Source organism: Vigna angularis, chromosome 9, assembly GCF_016808095.1.
Source record: "Vigna angularis cultivar LongXiaoDou No.4 chromosome 9, ASM1680809v1, whole genome shotgun sequence".
In the NCBI taxonomy this organism is placed as follows: domain Eukaryota; kingdom Viridiplantae; phylum Streptophyta; class Magnoliopsida; order Fabales; family Fabaceae; genus Vigna; species Vigna angularis.
The window spans coordinates 11,218,743-11,237,611 of NC_068978.1; the positions used below are offsets into that span (position 1 = coordinate 11,218,743).

At 34.3% G+C, this 18,869-nt stretch overlaps 1 pseudogene; it reads right to left on the reverse strand.

Moving 5' to 3' along the window:
- Positions 1-8,628: 8,628 nt before the first annotated feature.
- Positions 8,629-16,924, reverse strand: LOC128193877 (cytochrome P450 76T24-like; annotated as a pseudogene).
- Positions 16,925-18,869: the final 1,945 nt, after the last annotated feature.

Genomic DNA, 18,869 nt, shown 5'->3' on the forward strand with positions numbered 1-18,869 from the left:
AAAGTCCTTCATACGTGATTGGCATGATTTAAAAGCTTGCATGTGAATAAAGTTTGTGCCTTCAAGCATTAAAAGAAACTTAGAACTAATTAGGGATTGCATTGATGATGGAAAATTATTTCTTGAGAGTTTAAATGATCATGGGTTTCTTCGTAGAGAATTAGAATTTGGGGCAAGACTTAAAGAGATCAAGGATAAGAAAAGAGAAAGAGAGATTTGTTAGCAAAATGATGAAGATGAAGTTTTGATGATGTCAAAATCAAGTCAAGAGAAATCAAGATTCAAGATGTTATGAAGACTTGTATTGCTATGGAAAGCTTTTGTAATAATTGTAGTTTAGTGTCTAGGACTTAGACTTTTAGTGGTTTTGATTCCATGTAATTCTATACTATATAATTAATGACCAGAGTCAAAATCGCACTGTTTTAATCGATTAAAATGGGTATTAATCGATTAAAACGAGGCTGACACTGAAAACCAAATTGCCTCTGTAATAATCAATTAAAGCTTGTAATAATCGATTAGGTAATCGATTATTCCTGAGAATAATCGATTAACAATAGCCGTTGGGGGTTCCAGAGTTGAAGACTAGCCGCTGCACTGTAATAATCGATTAAAGCCTATAATAATCGATTAGTTAATCGATTATGCCTGAGAATAATCGATTAACACTAGCCGTTGGGGGTTTCAGATTTGAAGAACTAGCCGTTGTACCCATTTTAATCGATTAATCTTTGTATTAATCGATTAAATACGTTAGATGGCCCATTTTCGAAGAATGGAAGACCCTTTGGATGAGTCTATAAATAGACTCTCATTTCCTCTCAAGAGTATAACTACAACTCTTCCCTCGTGCTCAAATACTCAGAAACTCTTGAGAATTTTTTGCTCTTGCTCAGCTAAGGAAACTCTGTCTATAGAGTTGGTGAAATACTGCTACGGTGATAGAGGAATAGCTGGTTCATCCTTGGTGTGTCTAAGGAAGTGTTCGGAAGAGGAAGTCATCCTTCGTGAAGTATTCGGAGGAAGTGTTTCATCCTTTGTGAAGATTCAAAGGAGGTGTTGTTTCATCTCTTGTGGCATCAAGAGAGGTGTTTTCTAAACTTTTACAAATTGTATCTTTGTGATTGTAGTTTGTAATTGTTTTGTGATTAGTGAATTGTTTATCTTGTTTTGAGATAAGCGACTGGACGTAGGATTGGTAAGATCCGAACCAGGATAAAATCATTTGTGCAAATTTCTCTCAACCTTACTCTATTTTACTGTTATTATTATTTGCTAAGTAAGTTTAATTGAGTAGAAATTTTTAAGGCACACGTTTTTAGTAAGAACCAATTCACCCCCCCTCTTGGTTTGTTATTCCACGCTAACCATTCCGCTGCAGCTGCTCTGACAAGATTGAGAGAAAAGAAGAGGAAGAAAGGAAAGAAGAAGAGAAGAGAGAGAGAAGAAAACGAGAAAAGAGAAGAGAGACGAAGAGAGGAATTAAGAAGAGAAGAAGAGAAAAGAAAAGGAGAAGAAAGAAAAGAAGAAGAGAGAAAAGAAGAAAAGAGAAAAAGGCAAGAAAGAGAGAAGAAAGAAAAGGAGAAATTGTTTCTGATGACAAATTCTATTCTTTCCAAGACTATGGAACCTAAAAGGGAAGGTTTCCAAATCTTTACTTCTTTTCCAATCATGGTTTATTCTTCAAATATGGACTTTTCTTTCAAACCAATTGTCATTATATATTCTATGGAAACATTCTTAAAATATGACAATTCAAATCTTGAGTTATTGTTATCTTTAAGAAAACAATTAACTCAAGACAAAATTGAATTTAGGCTTCTAAAATTTTCAAAGATTACAAACCAAAGTATTAGAAGTTCTTATTCTCTTATTTTTAAAGAAAAAATCTTTCTTGGATTGATATTAACTGAAGATATATTTGATGTGTATTACAGATTTGTGTTTGATCCAGGAGGAAGAAAAGTATATCTAAAGGAATAAGGCCACTTCATGGCTCTACTCCCAAGATTGTGTGGAGTTTCTTCATAAGGCGATGCCAGATTTGAGGACAAATCTTTTTTTAAGAGGGAGGGTATGATGTAATCCTGCCCGACGTAGTCCTTATTTTGTATTTTTACCTTTCATAGGTTAGCTTGTAAGGAGCATGGGTTACTATAAATACCCAGCTTCGATAATGTAATGGGACTTTTGAGCTTAATGAGAATTTGATTTTCTGACCTTCAGAAATAATTCTCTCTTGAAAGTCACATGCTAGAGAGTCCAAAGACTCCCTCTAACCACCTTCCAAGCACCTTCCTCATTCTCTCATTTCTCCACGTTAACCATTGTGCTTCTCACTCGTTTCCACGCTGACGTAGGAACCACATTTACTCAAACCCATGGTGCAGAAACAAGAGTGATAGCAAAGGCAAAATAAGTGGATACTTTAGGCCAAGGTTTTGTATAGGAAAGTCAACTACGAAGATGACACTCATTTTGGAGTGCCTATATTATTTCTCATCAGTTTTTCAACTTAAAAGTCAGGTGGAACCAATTATTAAGCCATTTATGATGAACTTCGTGACCTAGGAACCATAATTAGTTAAACTCATGGTGCAGAAAAAAGAGTGGTAGCAAAGGCAAAATAAGTAGGAACTTCAGGCCAAGAGTTTGCACAGGAAGGTCAACTACGAACATGACCCTCGTTTTGGAGTGCCTAATTTATTTCTCATCCTTTTTCCAACTTAAAAGTCACGTAAAACCAATTATTATCCCTTTTATGAAGAATTTCTTGACCCAAGAACTATATTTAGTCAAACTCATGGTGCAGAAACATGAGTGGTAGAAAAAACAAAATAAGTGGGTACTTCAGGCCAAGATTTTGCACAAGAAGGTGAACTACGAACATGTCACTCATTATGGAGTGCTTAATTTATTTCTAATCCTTTTTCTAACTTAAAAGTCATGTGGAACCAATTATTATGTCATTTATGAAGAGTTTTGTGACGCATGAACCATAGTTAGTCAAACTCATGGTGCAGAAACAGGAGTGGTAGGAAAGGCAAAGTAAGTGGGTACTTCAGGACAAGGTTTTGCAGAGGAAGGTCAACTACGAACATGACACTCATTTCAGAGTGCCTAATTTATTTCACATATTTTTTTATCTTAAAAGTCACGTGGAACAAATTATTATGTTATTTACGAAGAATTTCGTGACCCAAATTCATGATGTAGAAACAAAAGTGGTAGCAAAGGCAATATAAGTAGGTACTTTAGGCTAAGGTTTTGCACAACAAAGGTCAACTACAAACATGACAATCATTTTAGAGTGCCTAATTTATTTCTCATCTTTTTTTCAACATAAAAGACACGTGGAACCAATTACTATGCCATTTATGAAGAATTGCGTGACCTAGGAATAATATTTTGTCAAACTCATGGTGTAGAAATAGGAGTGGTGCAAAGGAAAAATAAGTTGGTACTTAAGACCAAGATTTTGCATAGGAAGGCAACTATGAACATGACACTCATTTTGGAGTGCCTAATTTATTTCACATCCTTTTTCCAACTTAAAAGTCATGTGAAACAAATTATTATGCCATTTATGAAGAATTTCGTGACCCAGGACTATATTTAGTCAAACTCATGGTGCAAAAACAGAAGTGGTAGACAAAACAAAATAAGTGGGTTCTTCAGGCCAAGGTTTTGCATAAGAAGGTCAACTATGAACATGACACTCATTTTGGAGTGCCTAATTTATTTCTCATCCTTTTCCCAACTGAAAGGTCATGTGAAGCCAATTATTATGTCATTTATGAAGAATTTTGTGACCTAGAACCACATTTAGTCAAACTCATGGTGCAGAAATAGAAGTGGTAGGAAAAACAAAATAAGTGGGTCCGTTAGGCCAAGGTTTTGCTGAAGAAGGTCAACTACGAACATGACACTAAATTTGGAGTGCCTAATTTAGTTCTCATTCTTTTTTCAGCTTAAAAGTCACGTGGAACCAATTACTATGCCATTTATGAAGAATTTTGTGACCCATGTACCATCTTTAGTCAAATTCATGGTGTAGAAACAATAGTGATAGCAAAGGCAAAATAAGTGGGTACCTTAGGCCAAGGTTTTGCAGGGGAAGGTCAACTACGAACATGACACTCATTTTGGAGTGCGTAATTTATTTCTCATCATTTTTTCAACTTAAAAAGCACGTGGAAACAATTATTATGTCATTTACGAAGAATTTTGTGACCTAGGAACCATATTTAGCCAAACTCATGGTACATAAAGAGGAGTGGTAGCAAAGGTAAAATAAGTGGGTACTTCAGGCTAAGATTTTGGATAGGAAGGTCAACTACGAACATGACACTCTATTTGGAGCGCTTAATTTATTTCTCATCCTTTTTCCAACTTAAAAGTCACGTGGAACCAATTATTATACCATTTATGAATAATTTCGTGACCCAGAAACCATATGTAGTCAAACTCATGGTGTAAAAACAATAGTGGTAGAAAAAAAAATAAGTGAGTACTTCAGGCCAAGGTTTTGCACAAGAAAGTCAACTACGAACACGACTAGGGATGGCAACGGGTCGGATTGGGCACGGATAGTGCCTACCCGCAACCCGACCCGACAAAAAAAAATCCACCCGCTACCCGACCCGCTACCCGCACGGATATCTGCTTAAAAAATATCCGCGGGTATTTTAAAACCCACGGATACCCGTGGATATCCGCGAATACCCGCAAATATTAAAAAAAAATATATTTTAATAAATTATTAAAATAAAATTTAAATAGAATTAACAAAAATATATAAAATATAATATAAATTTAAATTCAATTTTAATTAAATTTAATCTTGTAAAATATAAATTAATGTTAATTTTAATTAAATTTAACTTAATAAAATATAAATTAAATTTTTATTTTTATTTTTTGCGGGTAGAGGGTATCCGCGGGTACGGATAGTATAATACCCGCACCCGACCCGTTTATAAGCGGGTATTAAAATATCCGCTACCCGCGGGTTGCGGGTAGTAAATATCCGCGGGTATCAACTATCTGTCATGGATTTTATCCGCGGATATCTGCGGGTGTGGATTTTTTTGCCATCCCTAAACACGACACTCATTTTGGAGTGCCTGATTTACTTATGATTCTTTTTCCAACTTAAAAGTCACCTGGAACCAATTATTATGCCATTTATGAAGAATTTCGTGACATAGGAGCCATATTTAGTCAAACTCGTGGTGCAAAAACAGGAGTGGTAGCAAAGGGAATATAAGTGAGTACTTCAGGCCAAAGTTTTGCACAGGAAGGTCAACTACGAACATGACACTCATTTTAGAGTGCCTAATTTATTTCTCATCCTTTTTTTAACTTAAAAGTCATGTTCACGCATTCGTTGCCACCTAACCCAATTTATTTTCATCATTTTTTCTACATTGAACCCTGTATTTACAAGGTTTTCGAAATAATCACTTCCAAATTTAGTAGGGACTGCAATGCAAACATTTAAAACATTGTTCATTCTAATCTTCAAAGTTCATTAACAATAAATGTAACCATCACTTTTCTTATAACATTTTTAACAACAAATATGTACATTCAGTCATAATCAATACATATTGAAAAAGTTCTAAACAAACCATCAATAACATTACGAATATCCTTTTCACCAACATCTACACAGTGCCTAAATCTTGAAACACTTCATCCCTCCACATATTGTCCACATCCAAAATCCAATCACAAACATACTTCTCCCTAACCTCTTGCAGTTCATTCTGGAAAGACAAAAATGCACAACATATGAATAAAATGCACCATTTCTATCAAAGCTCCACAACATGAATTTTTTTACAACTTACAGTTGTGTAACTAGGCAATGTTTTGCCTTCGTATTTCTCAATGTCATTCCACAACTCCATAATTTTCAAAACAATTACTCCACAATCAAATCTACCACAAACCAAATAAATTCATACTTTCCTCCCAAAAACCACATCAACCACTATATGTTCTACACAACTTCATGCTCACTAAACCATACCACGAAAAACACCCAAATAACACAACAACCCATAAATGCCCAAACAAATTTAAATAAACTAAACCAATTCAACACAAAAAATGCATTACCAAAAACAAAGGAGGAAACCTTCAAAAAACACTTCCAATGGCGGTATCCAAGTACGTTGGTTCCAAAATGCCTAAAGTCTGCCGCCTACAACGTTGCAACGGCGATAGTCCGCCAACACCAACGCTTCTCGGTGGCTGGGAGGGAGGAATATTGGTGGGTGGGTATACGTCCACGGTGGCACACCGTCAGACAACAGACCGCGATGCTCCAAGGAAGACACCCAAAAACTGGTTAGTGGGTGGGTAGACGTAAATGGAGGCACTTCAACGGTGGTACTCCGGTGACAATGGGTGGGGTGGGAGGAAAGTCCTTCTCTTAGCTTAGGTGGCAGGTGGGAGGAAGCGTCCCTCTCTCTAGGGTTCGGGTTCTTTCTCTAAGCTTGCCGCATATTCAAATCCTGAAAAGTGATAAATGAAACCCACGACTTTGAAACCCTGCCCCAATTCTCTTTCCACGTCATTTTTCATTTTGAAATTTCATTTCCATGTGGACCAGTCATATTTTGACACATGGCCCGTGTCAAAATGTTGTCAAACAATGTTGTCAAAGTATCATTATCCTATAATTTAAGGTTATTGAAAGTGTGAAAAGGATTGGATGATGGGACTGAAGCATATATACGACAAGAGATAGAGACACGGGTAAGCTATAATAATATATTATATAAGACAATAAGAGAATAAACATGATATTTATATTAAAATTTTCAGATGATCTTTCTACATTAATCTCAATTTGATCTTTTTATTTTTTATGTTATTTTTATTTTTTTATGTTATTTTTATTTTTTAAGTTATTTTTATTGAATTTTCAATTAGACAATAAGACAATAAACACAATATGTATATTAAAATTTTCAGATGATCTTTCTACATTAATCTCAATTTGATCTTTTTATTTTTTATGTTATTTTTATTTTTTAAGTTATTTTTATTGAATTTTCAATTTTGAAAATGTGTGACAAACAAATTATTTTCATTAAATGGAAATAAATAATGTAAAAAAGTGTTGATGTGGTATACAATAGACATGTTAATGTAAGTGATTTTATTATATGGAATTGAGATTTAAATTATGACATGGAATTGATGTTTAATTTATGACATGACATTGTTTAATTATAGATTGTGGTTAGGAAAAAAAGTTAAGGATTTGGTGCAGTGCAAATTAGGGATTTTAAAACTACATATTTTGGATTTCGAAAGAGAGATATTAAAGAGGGATTTAGGGATTTCAAAAGAGGAATTTTCAATAAAAGATGCACATACTACGAAAAGGATTTGAAGATCAACATAAAAAAAGACCAACATATTTGTATAGAAATTGAATCTACAAATTTGGAATTTTGAAAGGGATATCAAAAAGGGATTTAGGGATTTTGAAAGAGGGATTTGGAACAAAAGACCAATACACTGTGGAAGGGGTTTAAACATCAATAGGACAAAGACTAATGCAAAAAAAAAAACTCGCATTCCCCATTTTCTGCTCCTTAGTTGTATGAAACCACCTTCTTCTCCGTCTCACAAAGCTTCTAGCTTTTGCAATTTAGTAACCCAGTTTTCTGAAGCATATTTCATTTTTCTCTTACTCATTTCACGAGAAATGAATACAAAAACACGCATCACTTTTCACCCATTGAAACCTCCTTTAAATGATTCTAAAGTAACTTCTTCTTCCTCTTCTTCTTCTACATTCTTCTTTTTTTTTCGATTTTGAAAAAAAAAACTTCATTTTAAATGTTAGGACAAACACTGTAAGAGAATGAAAAACACATTAGCCATTAAAATTAATCAACAATGACACGTCATTAACTAAATATTACATATTAGTACGTCTTGACGTCGTTTCTTTTCACTTAACAGAAAAGATTTATTTGTTACACGTTTTTAAAATTCAAGACACAATTGAGATAGCTTAACACGAAATGATCGAATTGAGATTTATGTACAAATATGAGTACCATCCAAGAGTTTTAACTTTTTAAACTGTATAAATTAATACATTTAAAATAACATAAAAATAAAATGAATGTAGTCTATATATTTAATATTTAAAAGGTGAAAAATAATGATCATATAATATAATTATAATAAAAATTCGTGTAATAAGTAAATTATTAGATTTATATTTATTATTATTATTTTAGAGCAATGTCAAAGATAAAACATGTTTTTCAAATTAGGCACTTTTTACTATTCATAAGTGTTTCGTATCGTATGAGTGTCGCTGTTTGATACATATCGGACTCAGAACATGCAATTTATGAGGTGTGTCCAAGCTTCATAAAGTGTGACAGTTGTCAAATTTTCTTAGCCGTGGAGAGGAAAATAAATGGTGGAGCTCATGATAACAACTTAAATTACCATATATAAAAGAGAGTATAAACGAAAGAAATAAAAGATAATGAAGTAAAACTAAAGGATAACCGACTGGAATAGATTGGAACATATTCGATTTATATTGCAACTTATTAAATATATAATATTCTTTAATTGATCTTATGCTTGGATAGGAATGATCGAGAGGTTGAGCCTTGTGCGAGGTCAACCCATATTTCTCTAACATATCCATTTCCTCATGCTTTTCACCATCCGTGAGCTTCCAATCATAATTGCATAAAAGAGAGGCCAACACAATGTGAACAGTTCTAGAAGCCAATGGTAACCCAGGACAAATCCTTCTTCCAACTCCAAAGGGTATATCAACTCAAAATCTTTCCCTTTAAAGTCAATGTCACTTTCAAAGAATCTTTCGGGTCTAAATTCATTCGGATTTGTCCAAATACTTGAATCCCTTCTCATTGCCGCACATTGATAAGAATTTGTGCATTTCTAGACACCATGAAGCTGTTAAGAAATCTTACCACTACAAGAAATGTGGGTTTTTCCGGCGGCATTTTCCCGACGGCCTACGACCCCTCGGTAATGCTGTGGTGAAATAAAATACCGAAGGCTTGTGGCCCTCGGTAATGTCTTCGAAGTATTTTGGTTAAAATCAAGCTATTCCCTCTCTGCAATTCATTTTCCAATAGCTCAAGTTTCGTCGTCCAAAACCCTTCCTCTGAAACCCTTCCGCTTTGCTCCTCCAAAACGTCATCTTCCTCTCCTCTCCAACGAGAACACCAAACCCCAAGACCCAAGCATTTTCGATTTTCTAATTTTTTTCTTAATCAATGTCTGGATTATACATTTTCAGGTAGCATTTGCCACGGTATTTTCTCTCCAAAATCATTGTAGTTACACAGTTTGGCAGGGGACGCTTTCCGGCAACGGCGCCGGCATTCTCGGTTCTGGCGGTTTTGCCCTGCAGCCCGGTTCGTCGGTCCACCTCACAGCTCCGTCTGGTTGGTCAGGCCGCTTCTGGGCTCGGACTGGATGCACCTTTGACGACTCCGGCGCCGGAAAATGCGCCACCGAAGACTGTGTAGGGGGACTTAAATGCATCGGCGGAGGAGTCCTGCCGGGGACGCTGGTGGAGTTCAAGATCGGAAGCTCCGGCAACGGTAACAAGGACTTCTACGATGTGAGTCTCGTGGACGGTTACAACGTGGGAATGGGAGTAAGGGCTCTCTCCCCAAATTACCAAAATCTGGAATCCCTCTCTCCTCTGCGCAAATTTGGAATCCCTCTCTCTGCCCAAATTTGAAATCCCGCTCTCTGCCAAAATTTGAAATCCCGCTCTCTGCCCAAATCTGAAATTCCGCTCTCTGCCCAAATCTGAAATCCCGCTCTCCGCCCTTCGTAAATTACCGAAGGCTTTTGGCCCTCGGTAATTACCTTACCGAGGGCTCTTTGGCCGTCGATAAGCCTTCGGTAATTACCTTTTACCGACGGTTTTGGGTTGTTTCCGAGGGCTTCTGGCCTTCGGTAATACCCTTCTTTTTTGTAGTGTACGATAAACACAGTTAGATATTTTTCGAAAATTTAGTCTTGCTGTTCATTGATAATTGAAGATTTTAAATAGTCGTGATACTTACAATATTACAAAAATAAAAATAAAATCTGAAAATAAAATATCAATTATCTTAAAAATAAAATCTCCTTAATCTCATAAAATATGCTTATCCATATTTTATCTCTATCAAATCAAACTAAATATTACTAGACCCAAAAGTAACAAATTAAGATTTAAACAAAATTATTAATAACACCCTAAAATTTAAGTTTATCCCAACAAACTCCCCCATAAACTTAAATTCTTCCTTCCTTCATTCGGCTTTTCATGTGCATCATCCCATACCAGGTTTGCTGCTTTCAATCAGATTTGACTTCTTCTTTTTCCTTATGACCCTCCTATCTTTTACCTTGGTTGTGTTGGGTCTATTGAGGAGGAGGTTCCATGTGGGTTACACAAACACCAATAACATCTGCGCCAACTATATAAGGGATCGACACCACTCTTTACCCAAAAACTTAAGGCAATGGGTTAATGGGTCTTTCACCTTTCTATACTGTTCTACTTTCTCATTTCTATCCAATGTGGGACTTGGACCACACTTGGATTCCCAACAGGTTGACCTCTTTAATGCTTTAACTAACTCTATTATGCCTGACTTCTCAATAACCTTGACCAACTCGTTTTTGACCTTAGGCGATTTCTCAACAATCTTGGTCGACATCTTCATCGAGTTCTTCTCAACATCTTCATCTTCCTCTTCGTCTGGTTCAAGAACACTAGATGTTTTCTCTTCTTTTTCAAGAGCTACCTTCTTCAGCTCCTCAAGCCCAACCCTTTGTTTATTCATAATTTCATTAGCTTCATCTAGAAGCCTTCCTATTCGCTGAATCGCTTCATCTTTTTGTTTTAGTTCTTTCAACAGGTTTTCCTTCTCCACAATTGTTGCATCCTTTACCGAGATCACTTCTTCCATTGTTGGGATTGGGCTCTCCATGTCCACTGCATCCAAGCTCTTTGCCATCAACAGAATTCCACATTCTTCTTCCGCATCTTAAATAAGGAGATTTGTGATAACGGTTGAAAAACCATTATTTTTATACTTAATTTTGATATTAAAGACACCCATTTTGACTTAGAAGCTTGCTTGAACTTATGTTTTTGCTTTAGTTTTGTGAAGAAGAGAGTTGAAGGTGAATTTAATGGTTTTGTGTTAGATTCCCTTGATTTTGTAGGCTATTGGAATGATTTGAAAGAAAAGTTAAAGTATCGAATGGTTGGAATGTAGAAAAGTCAACTAGAATGCAGAAAAGTCAACTAGAGTGCAGAAAAGTCAACCAGAATGCAGAAAAGTCGACCAGTCAATCAGAGTGCAGAAAAAGTTGCGCTGAGCGCCAGTGTCGCACTTATCCCCGAGCGCCAAAAGTGCCGCTGAGCGCCGACGACAGGGCTTGGACCTGGTCTCTGTTATTTTTATGGGCTTGGACTTGTTTGCTATTATTTTTATGTTCTATTTAAGGACTTGCATGTCCTAGGGATTGTATCTTTTGATGGCTTGAGCACAGAAACACACTTTTCACCCCTTGGGGGCAAATTTGGGGATGCGGGAGTCTCCTCTTCTCTTTCTAGGGTTTTTTTTATCTCTTTCATTCTTTCATTCCATTGTTCATCTATTTTCTCCATGATCATAGGGAACTAAACCTTATTTGTTGTTGGGAAAGATGTAACCTCTTAAACTCTCATGTATTGAATTGATTCTTGATTATATATGCTTTACTTCATTAATTGTTAGGGTTTTTCCTCTTTACTCTATGCATGCTTTGTTTAACTCATTTCATTGCATCTTTGGTTTTGTCGATATGGACACATACGGGAAAATCTAGAACTGAGGAAATTCTCCCGGAAGCAATATTACCTAGACATAGGAATAGGAGGATCGATTACCTTTAAGCTTCTATGCGAATGGAATGCATGAATAATTGCTAGGGAGACAAGACATTGTAAACTAGTGATTAGGATTAGGCTTTCTTCACCAAGACATCGGGTTTAAGGAAAATTAGAAAGTGACATTAACATTAATGAAGAAGATGAATTCATATATGCATTAGAGTAAATTAGGTGAAATCTAAATCCAACAACAATATTATCAACTTCATCCATTCATTCTTGTGTTTAGCCTCAATTGATCAAATTGCATTCATGTTTATTTTATCGCATTTGCATTCAAAAACCCCAAAATTTGTTTTTTAGAGTCTTAAATTAGTTGAGTAATCACATAATTGTTTACTGTCGTGAGTCTCTTGGGAAACAATACTTGGTCTTACCATTTATTATTATTTGATACGATTCGGTACACTTGCCGAGGTCTTAACAAGTTTTTGACTTCGTTTTCGGGGATTAAAAATTTGTTTATCAATTTGTCTCCCCCTTTGTCTCGGTCTTGCAATACTTTGCAATATGACCAACCTTGCCACAGTTGTAGCACTTGCTTGATCTACACTCGTTTGCATAGTGACCGTACATGCCACACTTAAAACACTCCATTCTTGACCGATCTCCTCGGCCTTTTCCTTGTCCTCGGTCATGCCAATTCTGCTGACTGGTTTGCTCTTCATCATTCTCAAAATTACCTCGGCCACGTCCACCTCGGCCTCGGCCTCCTCGGCCTCCTCGGCCTCTGCCACCAAGACCTCGGCTCTGAGTAATCCGAGTTTTATTCGAGTCAATTTGTACCTGTAGTGCTTGGTCATCAGGTTCAACCTAATCATCCCAACTCCTTCTCCTTTGTTCGTGGGTTTCTAATGACCCAACAAGTTCATCCACTATGAGAACCGACAAGTCCTTCCATTCTTCGATGGCGCACACAATACTTTCGAAATCTTTTGTAAGAGATCTCAAAACTTTTCACACAACCCGGCTAGATGGCATTTGTTCTCCATTCCTACCGAGTTGGTTGGCCACCTTCTCCACCCGAGTTATGTACTCGGTTATATGCTCTTTAGGTTCCATCTTCAACTGTTCAAACTTTCCTCTAAGTGCTTGTATTCAGACTTGTCTAACACGTTTGTCACCTTTATACGCAACCTCCAATATCTCTCAGGCTTCCTTTTTTGATTTGGCATTCGCTATTTTTTTGAATCCCGACTCATCTACTGTATTGTAGATAAAATACAATGTTGACCCATCTCTTGCACGCGTTTTCTTCAACGTTGTCATCTGTGCCACTATTTGATGTTCATTCTCATTAGGTTCAACGTACCCGTCTTCCACCATATCCCAAACTTCTCGGGATCTCAATAACGCCTTCACCTTAGGCACCAATTATCATAATTGGTTTTTCTCGTCAATTGTGGCAAACTCATACCATTGACAACCTTTGCCATCTCTCTCAAAAAATCAAGCACTCACTTTTTCTCTCAAATGTTTGACTCTTCCCTCTCTCCTTTTGTTTTCTTTCTCTCTCAGTACTCAGAGCATAAAGCTCTGATACCACTGTTAAGAAATCTCACGATACACACACTCAGATATTTTCCTAAAATTGAATCTTATTATTCATTGATAATAAAATCTGAAAATAAATATCAACTATCTTAAAAATAAAATCGGCTTAATCTATCATAAAATAATATTGTACCTAGATAAACCGAAAATCATAATTACCTATCCCTATTTTATCTCTGTCAAATCAAACTAAATATTACTAGACCCAAAACTAACAAAATAAGATTTAAAAAAAATTATTAATAAAATCCTAAAATTTAATTTTATCCCAACAGAAGCTACATTTCAACATCAATTTCTGGCTTGTGTGGCAATAACATTGAGGGGGTGGATGTAGACGAAAAGTTTCTTTTACCATTGCTTGCAGGTAAGGAAGCTTTAGGACATCTGATTCTTTTTGTTGTTCACCTTTTCGGATTTGAACCTTTTTGCTAACTTTTTCTAGTTTTTTTCGGATTATGAAGCAACTCAGCCATCGCCCACTCTATTGAGCTTGACGTTGTGTCTATCCCAGCCACAAATAAGTCCTGACATCAATAAGTCAAGTCATAGGATAAGAGATCTGTTTACAAGATTTAAGACATTTTTTATTAACATGTAGAGACTTTATGATATAACTTATAAAGGGTTGAAGTTCTCATGTTGGATTAAAAATAAGACAAGTTTATGGTATATAAAAAAATACAAATTACATTTTACAAGCTAATTTTATAAAATTGAGTTAGGTAAAAGTTTACTTCTTTAGATGATATCAAATTCATGAGTAATCCAAAACCTATTTTACCGATATTTTTTATTATTTAGGTCTATTGTGTCATCCATATCATATCATCATAAATAGACCTATTAATTTGACTCACATCACATGGTTTGACTCTGATCCACATGGGGTCAGAAAAATTTATAGGATCAAAATGTCTCCCATTGAAAAAGTCCCTAGGGGTAAAATATCCACATAAGCCTTATGGGTTAGGGTCAGCCATGGACTTTCTTTTCATAAAAAATATTTATTTTGAATAGGTGAAAAATGTAATTAATTCATTGTTTGTCACAAATCTAGGCACTTTTAATTTGTTAAAGAATTATATAGGAACATTTTAATCGGATTAACATAGACTTTGTAAGAAGTTTCAATAAACTTGGTTGCTTGCTTATATAGGAAAATTACGCATGTTGAAATCCTTGACTGACTAAACACATTTAATTTTTCTTGTATGACTAAACATATTTAATTTTTCTTGACTGACTAAACATATATTTAAAGTATATAAAATAGTCATTTAGTTTTGTTGTGTGAAAAATTCACTTAAATTTGACTTAAACTAAATATGAAATCTCAATTTGAAAGTTTAAAATAATGAATTTATAAATAATAAGTTTATGAATTTTTTTTATTATATGTTGTTTATTTTTTTAATGTATGACTTAAACTTATATACATAAATTCTACCAATTATTTACCTCTTTAATATATATATATATATATATATATATATATATATTAATTATAAAAAAGCTTTAATGTGAACTTTATTAAAATTAATTAAATATTCTCACATTTTGGCAAGACTTCATGTTTCTTAGGTCATGTTTAAGACTTTATCATAATGTACTATTAAATGTTATAAGTTTTCTTCTTTAAGAAGTTGATAAAATTAATAAATAAATTATAGTCAATAACTGTATTAAATGATATTGTTTCGAGTTGAAGTCCCTTATTACTCAAAGCAATACAAGTTGTCTTGAAGACCGGACGGGCTCCCTACTTGTCCTCCATCTTTCAAGTGACGTTGTTCGTTCTCCCTCCTCCTTGTCTAAGCCATGTGGATGGGTATCGGTCAAAGGACTCTGACGCTCAAGTTAGTAGTATAACCGAATGGTTGGCACAACAAGTAATGCATATATTGTGCATCGTGATCCTAAAGTCATACTTGGGACCTTTATTTATAGTAGTTGGTGATGGGCCTTTAATTATAGTAGTTGGTGATGAACCTTTAACTTTCACTGGCCTAATGACGGTCCAATCACACCTTAATCTGCATCAGGGGCTTAGTGAGTCATTACCAGTTAGCACCGCTTAGGTAAATGGCCATGGGAGGACGACTTGAGAGGTCGGTCTGGGAGGACGACCATGGGAAGACTGTACGGGAGGATGACCATGTGGGAGAATCATGTGACCATGTGGAAGGACCGTACGGTACATATATATTATATATTTATTTAATAACGTAATAATAGTTATGATATAAAAGTATTTATTTAAATATAATAAAATTAAAACATATTATACTAATCTAATAAAATATATAATTTTATATGTGTACATAAATTATATTGTTTATAAGAATTAATTAAAGTCTTGTAATAGGACCAAACTCACCTTAATCCTGACTCTACTCTACTCTAATGGAGAGGGGCTTTGATAGTTGAGTCTTTTAACTCCTACTTGAGGGAGACTCTTAAAAGGAAACTTTTTCAAAGATGGGTTAGAATTTATTCATGAACAATAAATCAAGTTGATACTAGTAGCCATTAATATCTAGTCTTACATTTATGATGTAGGGATGAAAGGAATATTAGAGATCTCATATCGATTAAAATTAAAAATAAGATGAATTTATAAATTGATTTTGTAACTAAGAGTTAAAATTCAATGAAATAAATTTTTTGATTTAAGAGATATTTTTTCAAACCTGATAGGTTGAGTTGATTGAAAATGAAGAAGATAGCTTACAAAATGTAGTCTAATAAATGTTCTAACTTTTTTTTTTTGACTCATTGTTGTAAAAGAAATTTAGAGTGATTTTTCTATAATTTGATAGACATCAATTTGATAACTATCTTTTCATTGTTCTCAATTCAACTTTAATTACCCTTTCATGCTTTATCTACACCAAATGGCATATGTATGTTTTCCTTATCTTTTCATCAAACATTAAATTTCTTGCTTAATTAAATGTATAACATTTTCACGTAAAGAAACGAGTTTAACTTCTAGCCTATACATAAATATGACCTTTGACAGCCATTATGTTTTTTTATATCCACGCCACAACTCTAACCATTATTATTTTAATAATCTTTTATGGCATTTAACTTTCTTCTACGAGTCCATCAAAAAACGCAATTAACTTTTCAAAGTAACCATTCATTCTTCTCCTAACACCCTGTGGATCAAGCATGCGAAAGATTGGAAAAAAGTCAACAACATTAGGCCTTCCAGCTTCTTCCATGATGCCCCAAATGATGTCCTTGAACTCTTGAGACTTGTCAGAAGCGTAATGAGTTAAATCCATTGAGAAGAAAGTGTTTGATATGGAATTAAGCACAGTTGTGAAGGAAGGCCTCACCAATATCCAAGGCTTCACCTTTCTCACGTCTTTCCTTGACATAATCCATCAAGGTTTATATTTTTGTTTTGTATATGTAAATCTTTAGCTTTTATCATGTCATCGTTGTCAATAGCAAATTCTCAACGAGCCGTACAAACACTTTCCCGTTATAACATCCTAACAATGAATAAAAGTTTACCAACACTAAGTTAATTTAATAACAAATTAAAACACTTACCTTCATCCATTTATATGCACTAAAATTGCCTTGACCAAATGTAACATTTCATCTAGATCTCACTAATATCTGATCAGATTACTTAATAATCATTAAAACTTAACTCTGATATCATTTATATAAGCATAAATTAAAAAAAAATCTTTAACTTAAATAAATCTCAAGTCCCTTAATATTATATGAACCAAAAAGAAATTAAATATCCTTAATATATTACTATGTAAAGCTGTTAAAATAAAACTTTATCTACTAAATCTTTACATCTCTATTTAATCTTGACTGAGGGGGAAGGTACCTGCAAAGGCACTCTAACACTCAAGTTAGGCGTATGTTAAAGGAACTTTTGTTCACAAATGAATGTTTTGTATTTATTGTAATTAAGTATTGCGAACTCAGTAGAACGTAGTGAAGTATGAGTTGAGCGTACCTGACGTTTGGCCTTGTGAGTGTTTCATAGATCAAATAAAAACAACCTTACCTGGAGATCCAATTAGTTACTCATAAACGGCTTTATATCTTTAATCAGATATCTTTGATTATTTTATCCTTTATTGGCCCAATAATACCTTAAGTGTTGACCCAATTATGGCCCAACACCATTTAACGTGGTTGACCTTAGTTGATTCAGTGAATGATGGTTTGGTTGACCATTATTGTGGTAGTGACCGAAGGGTTAACAATTAGTAACCGTTCGGTATACACTATATCCTAGAGAGGAAAGATAGCCATCCCACGTTAAACCATGTGACTTTCTGTCACTTTAAATTCTTTTGTTTACCACTTGTTATATTGGCCACTGAAAATGGAACTCAGTTTCCTTGTATGCTTATCTCTTTTTTGTGTATTATTGTTTAATTATTTTTACTTGAAATTCTTTTACTTGGGATCACACTATTATAGAAAAACAATTCAGTGCATGTGATCTGTAAAACCGTGAGCATTTTCTCTTTTCAAAGTTGCAGAATGTTTTTGTTTGTTGGTCTTTTATCTTTATTCTTAGTTTTTTTATTTATTTAGTTTTATACTCATCATCTTCGTTTTATCTTTTACTGTCACAAATTCAAATCATCCATACTATATATCTATTTATTATTATTATATCTAAAGGCTGCAGATTTTATTTATAATATAGGACATCTAGCATGGATGAATTATTACTCTTATTCATAAATTGGAGTAGCGTACTTTGTCTTCTTTCATTTGGTTTGTCATAGATGGAACAACTTTATTTTTATCACTCACTTGTCCAAACGTGAAATGGTCTGTGATGTTGAATAAAGAACCATTTTCTTTATTCCATTTACATCAATGTGCTGTAACCTTTTCAAAGCCATTTAATTTAAATTTCATACTTATAATATTAAAGAAAATAAAGAATCTTGCTAGGCTTATTTCATTTTTATCTTCTTATATCTAAGACATCATCATTTTATTTTTATAATATGACATGGTATCTTTTGCTAAAAATAGAGAGAAGTCTAATGTTCGGTGTCCTCTGTAGGATTCATTTTATTAAAAGCTTAAATCTCTATCACATTATGTTGTAAGAAAGTATTTTGATATGAATGAATACTGCAACCTTGACACAATTACTTCTTAAGAGACTCATGCTTTACCTCCCTAATTTCTTTTAACCATGCAATAATGAAAAGTATGACACATCTTCACTATTGAAACTTGAGCAAAAGAGATTGAAATAAAACCATCTAGGAAGAATAAAATAAACATTGATTAAAATAAAAATAAAAATAAAAATAAAAATTAACTATAATTA